At 38.1% G+C, this 19,363-nt stretch overlaps 1 non-coding gene across 1 annotated transcript; it reads right to left on the reverse strand.

Annotated features, from left to right (window-relative positions):
• Positions 1 to 17,288: 17,288 nt before the first annotated feature.
• Positions 17,289 to 17,376, reverse strand: trnay-aua (transfer RNA tyrosine (anticodon AUA)). The gene is given in 2 exon segments: positions 17,289 to 17,324; positions 17,340 to 17,376. It is a non-coding gene; the product is annotated as a tRNA-Tyr (tRNA).
• Between the last annotated feature and the right edge of the window lie 1,987 nt (positions 17,377 to 19,363).

A 19,363-nucleotide genomic window follows, 5' to 3' on the forward strand; every position in this document is an offset into this window, starting at 1 on the left:
TGCCTGGTTCTCATTGCTTGATCAAGGAAAGGCCAACCACCAGGGTTTTATGGCCAAAGTCAGCAGGCCGCTGACAGCTTTCATAACTCCCTGGGGCTTGCATGAATGCACCTGCAGCATTCCAACGCTGCATGGAGGAATGCCTTGAAGGGTTGCGAGACAAAGTGTATGTGCCTTACCTAGATGACATCCTTGTCTTTACAAAGACCTTTGATGAGCATGTTGACACTTTGAGAAAAGGGCTTCGGCGGCTGCAGACTCATGGAGTGAAGCTCAAACCCCACAAGTGTGAGTTGTTTAAAGCAGAAGTTCGCTATTTGGGAAAAATTATATCTGCAGAGGGAAGCCGAATGGACCCGGCAGACACGGTAGCAGTAACCGCTCTGAAAGAGAAAAGACCTGGTACTGTTGGCAAGTTAAGAAAGATTATGGGCCTACTCAGCTACTATCGGCAGTATATTAAATACTTCTCTCGTATTCCCAGTTCTCTGTCATGATGACCTGTTGAAGCATACACCTGACAGTGACACAAGTCAACCCAGTAGAGATCGCAGAAGGAAGACATGCAAGAACAGAGACAGTGTGCCCTCCTATCAACCCATCACCTGGACGGAGGGGCATCAACAAGTACTACAGAGGTTAATAAATTGTCTGGTTCAGCCACCTGTATTGGGATTCCCTGATTTCTCTCAGCCATTCATTCTCCACACTGACGCCTCTAACCAAGGTTTAGGAGCTGTATTATACCAAAAGCAAAATGGTAAGTTGCGAGTGATAGCCTACGGCTTGAGAACGTTGACCGCTTCAGAGAAGAATTATCATCTTCACAGTGGAAAACTGGAGTTTCTCGCCTTAAAATGGGCGATCACTGAAAAATGTAGGGATTATCTTTACTATGCTCCAACTTTTACAGTCTTCAGTGACAATAACCCCCTGACCTATGTTTTGTCATCTGCGAAGCTTAACCCCACTGGGTGCCGATGGGTTGCTGAATTGTCAGACTTCCATTTCACCATCTGCTACCGCCCAGGTAAAGAAAATGTTGATGCTGACTCCCTATCTAGGATGCCAGTGGACATAGAGACAGCCATGAGAGAGTTTACAGAAGAGTTATCTTCCAATTCTGTGGGAGCAACAGTACAAGCCATTGAAGTACAGCAGACTTCGGAAATACCTTGGTCTATGACAGTACCTGTTCAGTGTGCAGCAGGAGATTTCACTTTGGGGAACACATCCATTACACCACTGTCAAAATCAGAGATACAGCAAGCTCAGAAAGAAGACAGCAACATAAATATGGTTATTGACTACATCAGTTTCGGATCAAAGCCTTTGTTCCAACAGTTACAGACAGCAAGTCTCTTAACCAAGTGCCTCTTCAGAGAATGGGATAAGCTGATATTGGATGAGGATGGTATCCTTCGTAGAAAAACCACTCAGAGAACACATTTGGTGTTGCCCGAGAAGTTTAAGAGCATAGTTCTGAAAGGGCTACATGATGAAATGGGGCACCAAGGTGTCGACTGAACAGCAAACCCGATAAGAGATCCCTTTTTCTGGCCTTATATGCAGAAAGATATTGAACACCACTTAAGAGCTTTGTACCAACACAGCCATTTGAACTTGTTTCAGTTGACTTTTTCCATGTAGACAAATGCAAAGGTGGATACAAATACATTCTTGTAATTGTTGACCATTTTACAAGGTTTGCTCAGGCTTATGCTACAACCTCTAAGTCAGGAAAAACTGTCGCTGACCGTCTCTTCAATGACTTTGCTATGAAGTTTGGACTTCCATCTCGAATTCACCACGACCAAGGGGGTGAATTTGAAAACCAGCTCTTTATGCAACTTAGGAAATATAGTCGCACAGCAGGATCAAGAACCACACTCTACCACCCACAAGAGAAAGGACAGGTGGAAAGGTTTAATTGGACATTGCTGCAAATGTTGACAACAGAAAAGCAGAAATCGAACTGTAAAGAGTCTCTCAACAAACTGATCTATGCTTACAATTGCACGAGGTGTGAAGTGACAGGATATTCTCCCTTTTATCTCTTGTTTGGCAGGTCTCCCAGACTGCCCATCGACACACTCTTTGCTCTCGACACTGACAAGTGCATACATTGGCTCTGCCAATCAAAGTGAATATCTGGGAAGGTGGAAACAAAGAATGCAAGAGGCTTATCTCGCCACATACCTGCTGCAAACGGTTGAGAAGATTGAAGGTGTGATGCAGCGGTGAGAAATATACTATGTGATCAAAGACTGCTGGTCACTACTAGAGGGGCCAAGACACCAGCAAATTGAAGCCTTCTAGGATTTTTTTTCTTTCCCTGAAGATTCCAAATCCAGATGCTTAATCTTTCTCTCGCAGACAATAAGAAGAGGTTAAATTGGTTTGACCACTCAACCTTACCTGAAGATTAGAAAGCTTCCTGTAACTCCCAATGTGGGGTTTGATCCCACCACCTTGAGATTAAGAATCACATGCTCTACCGCCTGAGCAAGGCGGACGCCTAATGGGGGGGGTCACTAGTCCCTGCTGACGTCAATTTGAAAAGAAACTTGCTTGCTTTTAATCATGTGGCGACCGGAGTCTAGTGAAGCACACTGTGTTCTTTGTTGATTACTTAAAGTAGAACAACTGTCAGTAATCACAGCTGATGGTAATTTAAGTAGGTAGCTGCGTCAATGTGCATGGGCTTCAAAGCAACAAGTAAAGGTTTATTTAATGCTGAAATGAGAAGGAAACACAATATGTGATATGGAATAAACTTTTACTTGTTTCTTTTTAGACCTGATCTCCACCTAAACTCATCAGTTGCTTTCAGTAGGTCACACTGCTCCAGGTGAGGTTCAAGCTCACAACCTTGGCATGACTCCACTGTGCACTGCTGTATAAGTACCGCACGCTGACCCATTGCGCCGCTGGAGCTGTGTAACCACCTCTCCTCACCTCTTCGTTCTCCCCGATTGGTTGGTTATATGAGATCAGCTGATATTAAATAGGACTAATCAGAATCAATACAATTGATCAAGTAATAGGTTTATTCCATGCTGAAAAAAAAGAAGAAAACACAGTTTTTGGCAGTGGAGCCTTCTTCAGGTGTGTAATTGTAATCAATAATAGCTTGATTGGTAGAGCATCAGGCTTTTAATCTGAAGGTCTGGGGCTCAAGTCCCTGTTTGGCAGGTTGTGCTTTTTTAAATCTATTGTGAATGTCATTATAAATCTGTACTGTGGTTATTTTAAATGTTCATTACTTTTATTTTCTTTAGCGTTTCCTTTCACAAACCAAAAATGTTCAAGGTGATCTTTCTACTGCACTCCATGTAGATCATCTAAATGAAATCACAGTCGAGAAAAGTACACGCAGTGAGGAGCTCATGCAGTGAGTAGTCTTGAATACGACAAGAAGAAAGGAACACTGCACATATGCTGAACATCATGTTTGAGTTTACAATGACATCAGAAATTGGAAGCTAAGGCGTGTTTTTATTAAAGGTTCAAGGAAACCTGAATACCTTTGCTAGTAAGATGATGCACAGATCTGCAGTCTGCAATTAGAATACTGTTTGTACGTTGTGTAAAATATGCTGTTCCAAACTTTTCTAAAACAGGAGATATGTTTCAGAATGTGTCTTCCTGTAAAAATAAAATAACTATAAGGGTGCTATAAGCAGAGTCTGAAGCCTGCTCCACAGAAGAACTATATTCAGAGGGCAAAAGGAGTGAATATTTTACCAAGTGAGAGGAACCATCATAGAAAAAGGAGGTGCAGTCACTTCCACGTGTCATAACACCACAAAGTCAGACTACAGTGCTGAAAAGCTGCTCTCAAAGGTAACCCGGCCAAGTGCTCTAAGGAGCTGAATTAAAGCTCTGTCTCTATGGGGGCGTGAGTTGGAATCCCATTGCTGCCAAATACAGATGCAGCCAAAATGCACGGTACAAACCCGCGGCACGGTAAACTACCCATAAGCCACCGCAGGGCACCGAGGTAAGTGATTGGCTGGTTGGTAGTGAAAAGACTTAATCATTTAATCTCTTTACTGTGCACATTTTAATCCGCTTAGTATTGAATATTTATATGGAATTTTACCACTAAAGGGAAATTTTAGTAGCTGAGCATAAAAAGAAGAGGAGCACAACGCATCTGAAGGTCATAAACTATATTAATTTAGGAACATAAACATTACTGTATGTAAACTGTACTGTGTATGGCTGGTCTTGGTAGTTTAAAGAAAAAATACACACCAGTCTTCCATTTCTCCCTAAACATTTTAAGCATGAGTGTTTTATGAAACGGTACCCAAATCTGCGATTGCTGTATAGAATGAATTTTAATTTAAAAAAATTATTTAACACGAAAATCATCTATCTAAACTATGGGACAGAATTCTGGGGTCTCCCTATACCAGAGATTACGGTAGGGCTTCAGAATGGTGATTGGCTGACACCATCTGACACCCCTCTGATTGGAGAAAAAAGACGTGCTGGTCTGCTATACATACTGTACCAGGAAGAGGATTTCTTTCTATTCGAAACGTGTATTTTAAAAGTTTAATTAAGAAGTAAAAACCTTACAGCGTACACAGATTTCTAAACTGATCAGGAGGAAGAAAAATCACCCGTGTTTCGTGCATAAAAAAGTGGTTATTAACTATCGAAACCTGTTTTATTTTTTTATTTTTATTTAGATTAAGAGTTCCCGTCACCCCCATTTTCATTTAAATCACAAACCCGTGTTTAATTAAATGTCTTTTAAGGTAAATCGTTATTTTTGTCTTATGCAAAATAATATTCACCACTCTGTCCAGCAAATGAATAATAAACTTTATTTTATATAGCGTTTTAAACGAATAAGTAATTAGATTGCTCATAAACCTAATCACTTATTCTACATAAACACAGCGTAATTGCTCTCTGAAAATGCCTTTTCTTTTTATTTAGGGTCAGATTTCAATTATAGATCGTATTATTAATAACCATAATAATGACCAACCAACAAAAACAACCATATAAACATAATACCAACCAAAAACATAGATAACAACCACAATACAAAATCAAATATATCAAATTCATCCAATTATCATAACCCCGCCCCTTATGCAAAACCAAACCCTCCTCCCATCCCAGTTTATCCTCTTTATCATAAACAAAATCCACCTCAATTTTCAGCATAAAGCATTACACAAAATCAGTACCTCAACACTCCATACTCAACAATGATAATTCACAAACAGCCAGAACAAGTAACTCCACATTTCCAAATAGACCTCATTTCCATAGCCCCGCCCCTTATGCAAAACAAACATCCCTCCCCTGTTCTCTCTCTCCGCTGGCGTTTCTAATCGTTTTAATTTTTAAATAAATTTTAGCAAAGTCATGTATTTTAAAAATCTTAAGATTTCTATATTTATGTCTTTATTTAGTGGTTTCATTAGTGACAAAGGCTAAACTTTCTTGGAAAAATGTATTTTATGTAAACCATGTTTGCTATTAATTCATTTAGGGCTAGAATATGTTCATTGTCTTCCAATGAAAGAAGGGTTCCTTTCGCCGTAGTCGGGTTGACATTAGAAGCTTGCCACGCCCGGACTGTTACACCAACACATTAGCATGTTAAAGCAATTTCATTGAGGAGCCTAGCTTTCTTTACTAGTAAGAACTGTACTTACTGGGTTTTAACATGAGGTGTCTTTCGCTGGAAATCTCGCCCCCTTCTACTTTGAAAATACCTGTGAAACCGGTTTAATTCGTCACAGCCAGCACTCCCGCAGAGAGGGGGGTTGTACTTGCAGTTTATCGGTATACAGTAGATGGGAAAGCCAGAGCCGACCACTACGCTGCCCACGTGTTATGCTCTTCGTTAATGTCTAAGCCGGAACACATCATTATATCTCATTTTGTATTTCTTTAAAAAAAAATCGTTTGCCCAGCCTAACAGTATTGTTGTTATTGTTTTTAACCTGTAAAGCACTTTGAGGAGCCACCTTTAAAGGCGCCATATACAATAAAGTTCATTATTATTACTATTGTTAATTTGCTGGACAGAGAGGTGAACATTATTACACCGAAGACAAAGATAGCGATTTCCGTTGCATTGTGCATTGTGCTGCTGTAATACAGTTTTAAATAATTAAAAGTCTAAACAGTATCAGCTTTATTTATGGGTTTGAAATAAATGTGATTTAAATGCGATTTAAATCAATATAAATGTTTATATTGTAACGCATACGTGACTATTCATTGTTATTAAAATGACTTAAATTCAATCATGTTGTGATATTTAGAAATATACATTTGTTTGGTCCGAGTAAAGTTTTATTTAATCTCTAAACCATACTGATTCTTATGGAAGCCAGTTTCCACCAGGGAGTAAAAAAAACACACTATGGTATTCTCTCCGATGCAGTGCAGTTAAAAACATATCTCTGATGCTGTTCCTAAATGAATATCGTTTATGAACATCAGATACTTTATGCTCCTTTTCTTTTTTCCAGTGGATTGAACAGGGAGAAGCATTTCATGATGTACTTTTCACTGATGAAACAACAGTGGCTCTGGAACAGTTTTCAACCATGTCGTTTTATAAAAAGGGGAGATATGTGAACAAGCAAAACCCCAAACAAACATGTATGCCATATGGCATACGCGTTACTGAAGCTAACAGTTTAGCCTTTGTCACTAATGTAACCACTAAATAAAGACATATAGAAATCCCTACATTACAGACTGTATATGGCTGGTATTGGTAGTTTAAAGAAAAAATACACACCAGTATTCCACTTTCTCCCTAAATATTTTAAGCATCAGAGTCTTACATGTGATTATTTCGGAAACGTTTGTACATGCTCCTTCTGACCATGTTACTGTTTACTGTTACTGACCATATTAAGTTTAAGTGCCTGTGGGCACTTTTCCTGTCCGTGGGGGGTGGACCGTCTTTCATTAGAAGGTTAGTCTGTTCTACTCTGAGGATGTAGAGGGGGTGGAAAGTGCCCGCGGTCATTTAATTAGTATTAAAATTCGCACTGATTCCATTGCGAAGATACTGACATAGGAATATTCGTGTGTGGTCAAAAAAATGGCATAAAAACGACAAAGTGAAGGCTGTGAAAACATTCACATTGTACTTTATACACAAAGCAAGTGTTCTCACAACTCTAGGAGGTTTTGTGAAAATGCGACAGGCGTGCCAAAATCGTTTTTTTTTAATTCAAGGTGACTTTACCGCAGTTTTCATTTTCAGATTGTGAATACAAAAAGGCATTTAATTAAACACGCGATTGCGATTTTAATCAATTACTGTATTGATTGAAACACACATTCTGTAAGGATACAGTACAGTCACATTCTCCTGTCATCCAGTGGTGTAAAAGGAATTAGCAGGTGATTGAGATAAGAATGCACCGTCCACTGAGTAGAATGTTCTCATTTCTTTTCAAGTGTAAAAAGAGGTGATAATTCTTAATAATTCTGTGTCGCATGAACTAACCTCTTCAGTTTATTCCGCCAGACAGTACATGAATATAATTATATCGTTATTAATTTGTTTAGATACGCAATTCCATATAATATTCCCTGTTAATCAAATTCTAACAGTATGCATTTGTTAGATAACAAGCGAATTCACAGAAAAGGTTAAAAGACTATCACTTTTCACAAAGTATATAATCCTAATATGGTCAGAAGGAGCACGTAAAAACGTTTCCCAAATAACAGCATGTAAGACTTTGATGCTTAAAATGTTTAGGGAGAAATGGAATACTGGTGTGTATTTTTCTTTAAACTACCAAGACCAGCAATATACAGTACAGTTTACATACAGTAATATGTTTATGTTCCTAAATTAATATCATTTATGAGCATGTGAAAGGTATGGTGAATCGGAGATTCTCAAGAATTACTTTGCATGATTGGAAACAAATGCGTGATCAACTAAATGCTGTGGTGTTACTTTTTGTCAATGAAAAAATAAACTTTTTTCGTTTACAAAGACGGTTACAAAGAATGTGGACCAGGGTAATACTTTGAGCTTACAGCTTGCCCAAGGTCATTCATTATTAATACTATTAGTAATATCTTCGGTTAAGACTTTGATGCATAAAATATTCCTGCATAATTAAAATATTTATGATAAAGGTGGTAGGTTGTGTACTTTTGTCCAACAGAACAATCTTGCTTTTATAAAATATACCGCCTTTTAATGTTTAATGATTAACATGCTGTAATACACTGTTTAAATTTAAAAGTCTAAAGAGTATACAACTTAAATTCTTAATTGAATAAAGATTGTCCCTCAGCAGTGATCAGGATTCGAAACCAACGTTTTCTGGTGACAGCTCAAATGCTGTACAGGAGAGGTTAACCTTTATTAGCTCCACCTGGCGGTTTTACAAGGTGATTCTGGATACTATTAACATAATCTAATTTGCATACGGTATGATGCGGTATACTGCGACACGCCCACAGTGTTATACCGCAGCTTGTTTTGAATGGCTGCATCTGTATCTCCTTGTTAAGAATCGCGGTTTTGTTGTTGTTGCCTCCGTGCGATTTAATCAGTTTCAATAGAATTAATTTGAACAACAATAATAATCATGTTTTTTTTATTCCTCTTTTCATTGCAATTTGTACACAAAGATTATTTTTTTATATAAAAAAAGTGTTATCCTAGATGTTATCCTTATAAACTGGTGATTGAGGGTTTGAGCCCTCTCCGTGCCTGTTTTGTTTTATCATAACTTTGCTTTACCTAAGTTGTCAATTGTCTTGCAATGTAGAAATCTCTGTAATAAGACGAAGAACTATCGGTAGTGGTTAATAATCCTGTTGTTCTAGTATAATCTGCCCTGCTTTTGAGTCGATAAAGCATCGGGTGCATTCAACACACCAACCTTCACTGCTCATCAGGATGACTGAGTGCTCTAAGGTGCCACACTCATGTGGACTCAATCATGTGTAGTGACAGTTTTATGTGATTCACAACACAGATTTCCCTTCATGTTCACTCGGATGTGTAATTTGTATGTTGGTTGTATGAGAACAGTTTCTTCAAATGTCCTGTCAATCAACAGTGGAGAGGTAGCCGACATATGTCTTCATGAAAACTCTCTACAAGTGATAACAAGTGTCTTGAACAAATCTGCATCATATTTTTAAAATAGTTTAGCTCAAGATGCAACGGGAGTATAAATTAATTCTTCTGCCCTCCATTCCAAGATAAAACTCCATGTGTGAATCTTATTTTCCTGGAAGTTGCTGATGTTGGTCATTATTGGAAATCCCCGGTGATTTAGACTCAGGTACTCAGTTGTTACGTGCTGTAATTCAATACATACAAAGCATTTGTATTCCCTCCATGTATCATTAAGGTCAATAATTTATAAAACATTACATGCCATTTTTTTCCCTAGATGATGTTCATGTTGAAACAGTGAGAAAGGCACACCTGGATGTGCTTGAACCAGCACTTTACTCTCATTTCAGTCCCAACCTGGCCGCACTAAGCAATTGTACCACAGAGACTCCAACAAGTTGGTTTTAAGCAAGTATTGTATTTCAAATTTCGCAAATTGTAAGAATTTCTTGAAAAACGTTGTTTCAGAAAGAAAGCGGGAATAGCCCAGTCAGCAGAATATTAAACTTTTCATCTCAGGGTCCCTATTCAGGCAGCTGATTTTCTTGCAACTACTGTGAACCTGCGAAATAGATGGTGTTTTGTCCCTCAGTTTTTCAAATTGTTCTATGAATGTTAAAAATGTTCAATATATTTCATGCTCTTTAGCACTTTCCATCACAAAGTTCATGGTGTTCTTGGCTCTGTGCTGCACGGAGATAATGTGGATGAGAGCACAGGTAACAGTAAAGGACAAGCAGTGAGGAGCTCATGTAGCTTTCAACTCAGTGCGGAGTCCAGAGGGAGGACTCGCTTGCTGAATGATCTCTCAGGAAACCCCGGTTGAGATTCAACAGGTGTCTAATAATCACGTTCAAAAAGGTGACAATACGTTTTTTTAACATAACCTTACATTTGCCCGTACAGTACAACGTATTTTCGTACCCTCAAATCCCCAATGTTACTACTTTCTCATGAGAAACACAAGTATAGAGTGAAATCACAATAAATTATACAACAAATCTATTTAAACGCCCAGATATGACAGAACACATTTAAGACTTACACCCCCTTTAAATATGTATTTCCTTCATTTCAGTTTTCTTCCCTCCCCACGATACCTGAAAATTCACTATTGCATATTAAAGGCTGTACATGTAATACAACTACTAATAAAGATGAACATTAAAGTTAATTATTAATAAATTACACTTTTCTTAGGACGCGTATTGATAAAATTCACAGTGAATTGTTGTGGTATCTGGAAAGTAATTTAAGTTAAATATAACAATAATTTTCAAGCGAGTGGTGCATAAGCTTGTTATTTAGTCACTATATTATTTCCACTATATTCACAACTGTTCTAATGTGATTGCTTGTTCCGCTTAATCCGCAACTGTGTTGCTTAAACCCTGTGAGGAGGCTTCAGTAACATCTAATGGGCAGCAGCTGTTATTTTAGGTTTGTTGCTATTGAGAACAGGTTTAGTACAGAGCTGCTGACAAATTTCAGTGGCCGAGTTTGTTGCAACTGACACATTGTAGATACCAATCAGCCCAAAGAAAAAAACAAACATCACTTATGCCATTTTTAAAAACAAAACAAAAACAGAGTAGTAGTTATTGATGTAATTTCAGTTAGAATGTAAGGACTAAAGTTAACTAGTCCCACAGTAATGCGTGGGGTTCTGTCAATAGAAAAAAAAATGTAACCCGAAAACACAACTACCACAAAACGAGAAGTCTTCCAGGAACCTAGGTAAATCACTGTAGTAGTCTAACAACTATAAAAAAACAAACAAATGAAACAACTTCAGAACAAAAAGAAAAAGAACATTAAAAACATATCTGGAGAACAACAAAAACACAGAATTTAACTGTGAGAGCTTTTTCAAGTTTTCCGGTACTCCATCGTGCTCCTCTCGTTTACGAAGATATCTCTCATCTATCTGTCACAGGTCAGCTGGAGGTCCACAGCTGATGGTAATTTAAGTAAGAAGCCGTGTCAGCATGCATGGGCTGCAAAGGAACGAGTAAAGGTTTATTCCATGCTGAAACGAGAAGGAAGCAGTGGAGCCTTCTTTGGGTGTGATACAGAATAAACCTTTACTTGTTTCATTCATGTTAATTTAGACCTGATCTCCAGCAAATACCTAAGAGCACCCAAACTCATCAGTTGCCTTCAGTAGCTAAAGACACAGATCACACTCCTCTAGGAGGGGTCCAAACCCACAACCTCGGCATGACTCCACTGTGCACTGCTGTATAAGTACCGCACGCTGACCCATTGCACCACTGGAGCTGTGTCACACTTTCTCCTCATACAGACTGACGCTGCAGAAACACAGGGTGAAAACAGGGTTTTGGTTGTGGATCCATCTCCACATGGGGGAAAGGGACAGTACAATAGCAAAGAAAATACAAGAGAAGAAACTGAAAGAATTGTGCTCACTGCAAAGTAGGAAGGAAAGAGGTGGCCAGATACATAAAACAGCTCGGTGGATAATTTGTAACAACATTCTTTGCTGACAATCAACAGACGGATTTCTCTTCATGTTCCGCTGTCCAGTTTGAATGTTTGTTCTCCCAGATCGGTTGGTTGTATGAGATCAACTGATATAAATTAGGACTAATCAGAATCAATACAATTGATGTCTGGCGAAGGCAAATAACCTTTGTACATGATCTGGAATGTGATTGGTTAAATTTCAGCACAGTTACAACCCCCATTATAAAGGGTGTGCACACTTATACAACCAAGGCATGTAAAGTTTTTTTTTTAAATTATTGTTCCAAAAAATGTTCCATTTGTTTTCTTTCTTAAATGTTGTTGATTAAAAGATCTTATTAAATTGAAAAAATCTGATTGTAACATGGTCAAAATGTTAGTGAAAAAATCAGTAATGTGAGGAAAGATGAATTGTAGGAGCCCCTTGACTCCCCATGTCATGCTGTATTTCTCTCTCATTCTACTGGTAGTGGTGCTGTCGCTTCTGGATAAAGTCTGTCAGTGGTCATTCCTGATGGGTCAAGTATGACTGTGCTTCGGCATAAGAAGAGACATGTGACTTGCGAGGATCCCGACAGTGTCTTCGTTCTTCCAGAGCCTGGTTAGCTCAGTTGGTAAAGCATCAGACTTTTAATCTGAAAGTCCAGGGTTCAAGTCCTTGTTTGGGCATTTGTGCTTTCATTAAATCTATTGTTAATGTCATTATAAATCATCTCTTATCTTTCTTCTTCTAGCTGTACTGTGGTTATTTTAAATGTTCATCACTTGTATTTTCTTTAGTTTTTCCTTTCACAAACCGAAAATGTTCAAGGCGATCTTGTCACTGCACTCCACGTAGATAATCTAAATGAAATCACAGTAGAGTACAGGACACGCAGTGAGGAGCTCACACAGTGAGTACTCTTGAATACGACAAGAGGAAAGGCACACTACACATCTGCGGAACATCACGTCCGAGTTTACAGTGACATCAGAGATTGGAAGGGAAGTAGTTTTTTATTAAAGGTTCAAGGAAACCTGAATATCTTTGCTAGAATTATTTCAGAATCACAGTCAAATCGAGTACGATTGCTGCACAGATCTGCAGTCTCCAATTAGAATACTGTTTGTAAATAAAATACAGCATTGTAGAATACTATTTGTGCGTTGTATAAAAAACTTTTTAAAACAGGAGAGATACATTTCGGAATGCGTCTTCCTGTCAAAATAAAATCACCTCAAGGGCACTATAAGGAGAGTCTGAAGCCTGCTTCACAGAGGAACTATTTTCAAAGGACCAAAGTAGTAAATATTTCACTAAGAGAGAGGAAGCATCTCAGAAAAAGGAGGTGGGGTTGCTTTTACACATCATAACACCACAAGGTCAGCCTACAAGTGCAGAAACGCCGCTGTACAGAGTAACCTGGCCGAGTGCTCTGAGGTGCTGGATTAAAGCTCCAGTCTCTTCAAGGGCATGAGTTGGAATCCCACTGCTGTTATATATCTTCTTGTTAAGAATCACAGTTATGTTGTTGTTGCCTCCATGTAATTTAATCAGTTTCAATAGAATTAATTTGAAAAGTAATAATCATATTTGTTCTGTTCCTCTTCTCATTGCAATCTGTACAGAAATATTTAGTTTTATTTTAAAAACGCGTTAGCCTTGATTGGAAGGGGGTGGAATTGCAGGTGAGGTGGCCAAATGTTAAGGTGTTTGTCCTGTAATCAAAAAGTCAGAGATTCAAACGCTGCTTGTGCTTTGTTACGTCCCAGTGTGTGTTCTGTGTGTGTTTTTTCTGTTATGTCCACACCTTGATTGTTCTCCCTTCCCCATTGGCCCACCATTACACCACACTTTCAGTTGATGTCATCATCAATTAGCTCTCAGCCAATCAGAACACATCTTATTCAGCATATAACATGGAGGTTTTCAGCAAGGAGAGGCCTTTCGTTTGACTTCGGTCCCGTTTGCTTCTGGTTATTGCTTCGCTTCTGGTTATTGCTTCGGCTTCGTTTGTTGGTTTGTTATGCTTTGTGTGTGTGTATTTTCATATAGCTTCGGCTTTGTTATTTTGTTGTTTTTTTTGTTAGTTTCTTTGTATTTTCGTTAGTTTGTGTGTTCATCCTTGTTTTGCCATTACCTTGCCCCAGTGTTACATGTTCAACTTTTGTGTTCTTTTGTACCCTGCTCCTGTTGATTACTCTTGTTTTCCCTTATTTGTATTCCTGGTTCACTTGTGTTTTTGTGTGAACTTTTGTATATAAGGTTAGTTTAGGTTGTTGGGTACACTTACACACTTAGTTGATTTTGTATTAGTACACTAGTTAGTACAGGTGAGTGCCATTTGTCTTGTATGGTTTTGGGTAGTCAGTGCAGGTTAGCTAGGGTGTTGAAGACGCTGAAGACCGTGTGTTTCGGGTTTTCTTTTGTAGTCAGATTAGCTTTCCCTCACTGTCCTAGCCAGCTCCATTTTGTTTGTTATTTTCTTTCCTTTGGCACCACTCTAGTTCCTTACCCTTGTTATCACGCTTCCTAGTCCCTCACCAAAACCCCCACTGCTTCCAAAAGAATTATCCTAAATGTTACATCCCTTTACCCCTAGACACTTGGGGTCGTAACATGCTTGTTTAACTTATCATGACATTCATTTATCTAAGTCTTTAAGTGTCTTGCAATGTAGGAATTCTATAATTGGAAGAAAAGAGCTGTTGCTAGTGCTTCACAATCCTTCTGCTGTTCTAGAAAAATCTGCCCTGCTTTTAAATCGACAATGTTTGTCTCTCTTCACACCCAATTTATAAATGATCATCTCAGTGTAAAAAGGAACGTGCACTTGATACAGCCCCACTTCATGGTGTGATCACAAATAGATCAGGTGAGCTGTTAATATAGGTTAGAAGTATCGTTCGATGCCCTGAAAAACTGACAGGGACGCACAGACGGTGTTTTTTAAATGAGTACACAATAACATTTTTGGAACAAAACATTGCCTGCCTTCAAGACTATGTCACACTAAACGCCACGTGTTCGTCCGGGCGTCAGTCGTCTTAAAGCTTCGGAAAATTGGACGCAACGGGTGCATTCAGCACACTGCTCTCTAGTACTCGTCAGGATGGCTGAGTGGTCTAACATGTTAGACTTGAAGAGTCTTGTCTTTCCATGTTGCTTATGTGCCCTGGTCTCTAAGTGGAGGTGTGGGTTCAACTGTCACTCCCACTAACTAGGGTTTTTTTCCCTGTCTTGCACTGTTCCAGTCTTGTTGAACTCGCTGACAATCACAATAGCAGGAAAATGGAGAAACTGCTTAGCAAGAACATAAAGGACAGGAAAATGCTTCCCAAACATTTAAATGTCTTTAGCAGAAAGGAAAATTAGATAGGCTTCGATTTCTGCATTTATATAATCCAATATATAAGCAAACTGCAGGGGGACTCTTCAGTCTACTCCTGTCCTAACACAGATTCAAACCGAGGTTGTTGCAGCTACCATTCTTACAAGCAATATTTGCTTTTTCAAGGAAGGAAACACTAATGTAAAATATACTGTAAATAGACAGGAGGTATTATGAAGTTAAAATTATAATAATAATTGTTAAAATAATCAATGTGTTCTTTCTTGCAGTAACTGATTATAATATTTGTTTGTGGTTTGGTGATTATTGAAAGCAGAAAATTTGTCTCCCACAGTTACTGAAGATTTGTCACTGTATTTTTCTGTGTCCACATGCATGGTGCATCTTTATTGGACAGTCTTTGTCTACTAAAAGAAGGAAAGAAAAATTTGATTATTGTTTGTTCATCAGTTGTTTTGATCAAATTATTGTGATGCAATGCCAGATACAATTAAGGTGTAATATGTACATGAATGTCTTGTCTGAGTCAGTGATGGCAGCTGACTATCGTTGGAGGACAGTTCATCATGAGTAGGTAAGTAAGCATAATGAGGGAGAAGAGATCGGCCTCTGAGATGCAGTGTCCAGTGACACTAACTATCTGTCCTACTGTTCTCTGCTAACATAGAGGGTGAATGTTGTTTTAGGCGAATGTAAGGTTTCTTTCTTGTAAAATATAATCGAGGGCATTTTTGCTGCTGAAAATGAATCTTGTGCATTTGAATGCTGTGTTCATCTTCTGATATTGTCATCTAATTCTATATATTATTTCATCAGACTACTACATTTGTAGGAGCTCAATTGCATTAGATTGCATAGTGATAGTATTTCTTGCCTTTTAAATACTTCAGTCAAAAATGTAGAGAAAGTGCTCCTGTTTTCACCATTATAAGAACTGTGATGCAACAGAAATATTTACTCTCATAAAAGAAGTTGAGTTCTGTTACAGTTTTGAGTGACACAAACCCTCTCTATTACTGCACTACACTTCTCCAGAGGCCAACTCAGCACACAAGGATCCTCAGGCAAACAAATGCTACAATCGCTTGATAAAAGCCATTTCTCATCCTTTCTCTTAGTGTTGGTGCTACTATTGTATGCAAAGGAGGTGACATGACAATGAAAGGTGTGATCATCTTAAAGAGAGTCTTCATGAAGGTGTGCATCGGCTAGCTCTCCATCTCATTCAACCACCATACAAATTGCACACCTTAAGACACATGAAGATAAATGTGTGTGCTGATTGACACAAAAAAATGTCGCTTCACATTATCCCCAAAGCTGTTTTACTTGTCCAACCTCCTCTTCCTACTTTGCAGTAAGCACAATTATTTCAGTTTCTTCTCTTGTATTTTCCTTACTATTTTACTGTCCCTTTCCCCCATGGGGAGATGTATCCACATCCGAAACCGTTTCACTCTGCGTTTGTGCCAGTTTTACAATCTGTGTAGGAGCTTGATTACGGAGGTCCAGTGGTGCAATTGGTCAGTGTGTGGTACTTGCACAGCTGTGCACAGTGGAGACATGCTGAGGTGGTGAGTTCAAGCCTTCCCTGGAGCCATTAAACCTTCTGAATGTTTTCCATCCATAAAAAGTTCATTCGCCCTAGCAATTTCACTGTGACTTTGCAGGTAAAATATTAATAAGGAGAATAATGTTTTGTATGCTATAAATAACCGCACCAGAAAATATTGGAGAGAAATGGATTGTTGCACTATTCGCAGCAGGCACTCAGACAAAGAAAATTTCCTTCCACTAAAGTAAATTCATGAAGAAGAGGAGTGACATCATTACAAAGGCGATATTTTCTCATGGCTGTTTCGGTTAATAATTATTCGCGTTAGAATTACTACTCTCATTAATAAAAATGTACAATTTACCGCTGGTATAAACAGATGTGTGCCGTGTTTGCCTTTGTAAGCATTTGTTTAAAAAATAAGTTCACAATACGATAAAAACACAGAAAGCACAAACTTTATAATACAACGATACAAAATCAATACCAAATCATAAAGCCAATTAAGTAGCTATCCTTTGAAATCAGAGAACACCTTTATATCTACCAAAAACTTGACATTTGTACTGTATGTTTTTTTGAATTACAAAGCAGAGTATTCCCTTAATTCAAAGATTAGATATTGGCCAAAACAAGACAATCAGACGTGAGATGAATTCGGAACAGGAGCCTCTGCTTCAGCGTTTATTAAGCTTTTGATCAATGTCTGACTGAAACAGATTTGCTATTTTAACTCTTTGATTAAAGTACACAAAAAGCACCTTCCTGCAAGCCGGAATCGAACCAGTGACCTAAGGATTCCCCGCTGATTTCACTATAGTCCTCCACTCTACCAACTGAGCTATCGAAGGGATGACAGATGATGCTCTTTGGCACATACTGCCGAATGTAGTGAAATGTTCCGGGTGATTTAAATCCCACTTCGACATCAAGTTTCCAACTCGTTTCCTTAGTCTTGTTTACCTTGAACTTAAGCCACGAACCAGGATTCTACTGTATAAACTTCCAGGGATATTACAAAAAAAACTTCCAGGGCATCAATCATTCCAGGCGGAAATTGACTCCTTTTTTTCTCTAGGGATCATATTAAACATTTCATTAGGATGGAGAGGAGTTTATTTCTGTCTTTATTAGAAAGTAGCGTTTGTGCTACATTACTAATATTTTCGTGGAAATATAGAAATTATCGATATCGAAATGTGGGTTTCAGTTAAATATTAGCGTGTTCATGTAATTAGTTTGTGTTTGTCATTACTATATATATTGCCATATTACTAGAATTTGTAACTGAAGTTTACTAGTTGTGTTTTTTATGTTGATTAGCCATTTGTTTATTACAATATTGTATATAATGTATAATTTGAACTACATATTTTTCAGGTGTGAATAATTGTATATTTTCAGAATACATTTCTAAAACAAATCATTGGCTTTATTTACTAGTTTCTACACCTATAAAATCTATCTTTGATGTATAATAGACCTTTAACGATAGTCCTCTAAATTTATCCGTATAATAGAACTCCAACCATTTATGTATAATGAACATATAATCATAGACGTCTAATTGACGTATAACGATATTCATATATTAGAATTTCATTCTAGACCAGTTACGGAGCCCATTTATACGTATAAGATATGCGTTTAATCGACGTATATTCTACATATTTCGCCCACTGGGATGTGCCGATTTTAATTTAGCAAACCTAGATACAGATTTTCTAATGCAGCCTTATTTACAAGACAGTTTATTTCTAGAAAGCGTGTTATGTAAAAAAGAGAAAAACGAAAATAATGGATGACAATCTTTCAAAGCTGAAGATTTTGCTTTTGAAAAATTGACGTTTTATGTATGCAGATGCATTCACTGGTTTTAGAATTCTGCTGTGCTTCCTGAATCATTTTTAGTGATATAAACTGGGTATAGAGGGAGCGATCACTTTGTAGAGCAGTTGATAGGCTGGAGCTGTTCAGACTACTCTTGTTATTTCTCAAATGCTTCCATCGTTTTTCTTTCACGCTAGGACGCGAGTCTGTACATGTGTTTGGTTTTCGTTTCACTGATTCTCATTGAAGATTTGGGAATTAACGATGAAAGAATCAGTTGCCTCGGAAAGCAGAAGGTTTTGTTCACAACGATATTGAAGACACGCCCATGTAGAGCAGCGTGTGATGATTTGTGCTACAAAACACCAAGTGCTCAAAGTGACGTCTGCGTTTACTGTTAAGACTTTTCATCTCGGGCGCACTTTTAGAAAGCAAAGATGGACCAGTTGTGTTGAATCATTTTGCGGTAGCTGTGAGCAGAGTGGCACAAGCTTGCTGGGCCCATAACCCAGAAGTTGATGGATTCAAACCGTCCTCTGGTATGTATATTTTAAGCACAATTGATAAGCACACCATCAGTTTAACGAAGTGCATTAAATCTGATTTTTTCTCTCGTCTGTATGCAAGCTTCACACTTACGGTACTCCTTAATCTTTACCAATAGCAGATGCCCAGATGTATCTTTGGTTGTTCTGCGATCCTTGATAGTTTCCTCAAATCCTTCAAATTAACATCCATATCAAAGCAATTGTGTTTATATATATTACAATTAAGGTACATATTAAAAATAACAACGCACATTTGTATAATGCTCATTTAATTATAATTGTCAAGGATTGTCAAGTTCTCCAACAAATCTGTTTTCTAATTTTAAAATATTTTTGCTAAGGATACAATGGGTGTGCAGTATAAATGAATTCTCCCAACAGCCAGTTGAAGCTACAATTCCACACGTGAAAATGGTTTTCTTGGACATTGACTTAGGTACTTAATTGTTTACTTGTTGTA

Source organism: Atractosteus spatula, chromosome 10, assembly GCF_055471065.1.
Source record: "Atractosteus spatula isolate fAtrSpa1 chromosome 10, fAtrSpa1.hap1, whole genome shotgun sequence".
In the NCBI taxonomy this organism is placed as follows: Eukaryota; Metazoa; Chordata; class Actinopteri; order Semionotiformes; family Lepisosteidae; genus Atractosteus; species Atractosteus spatula.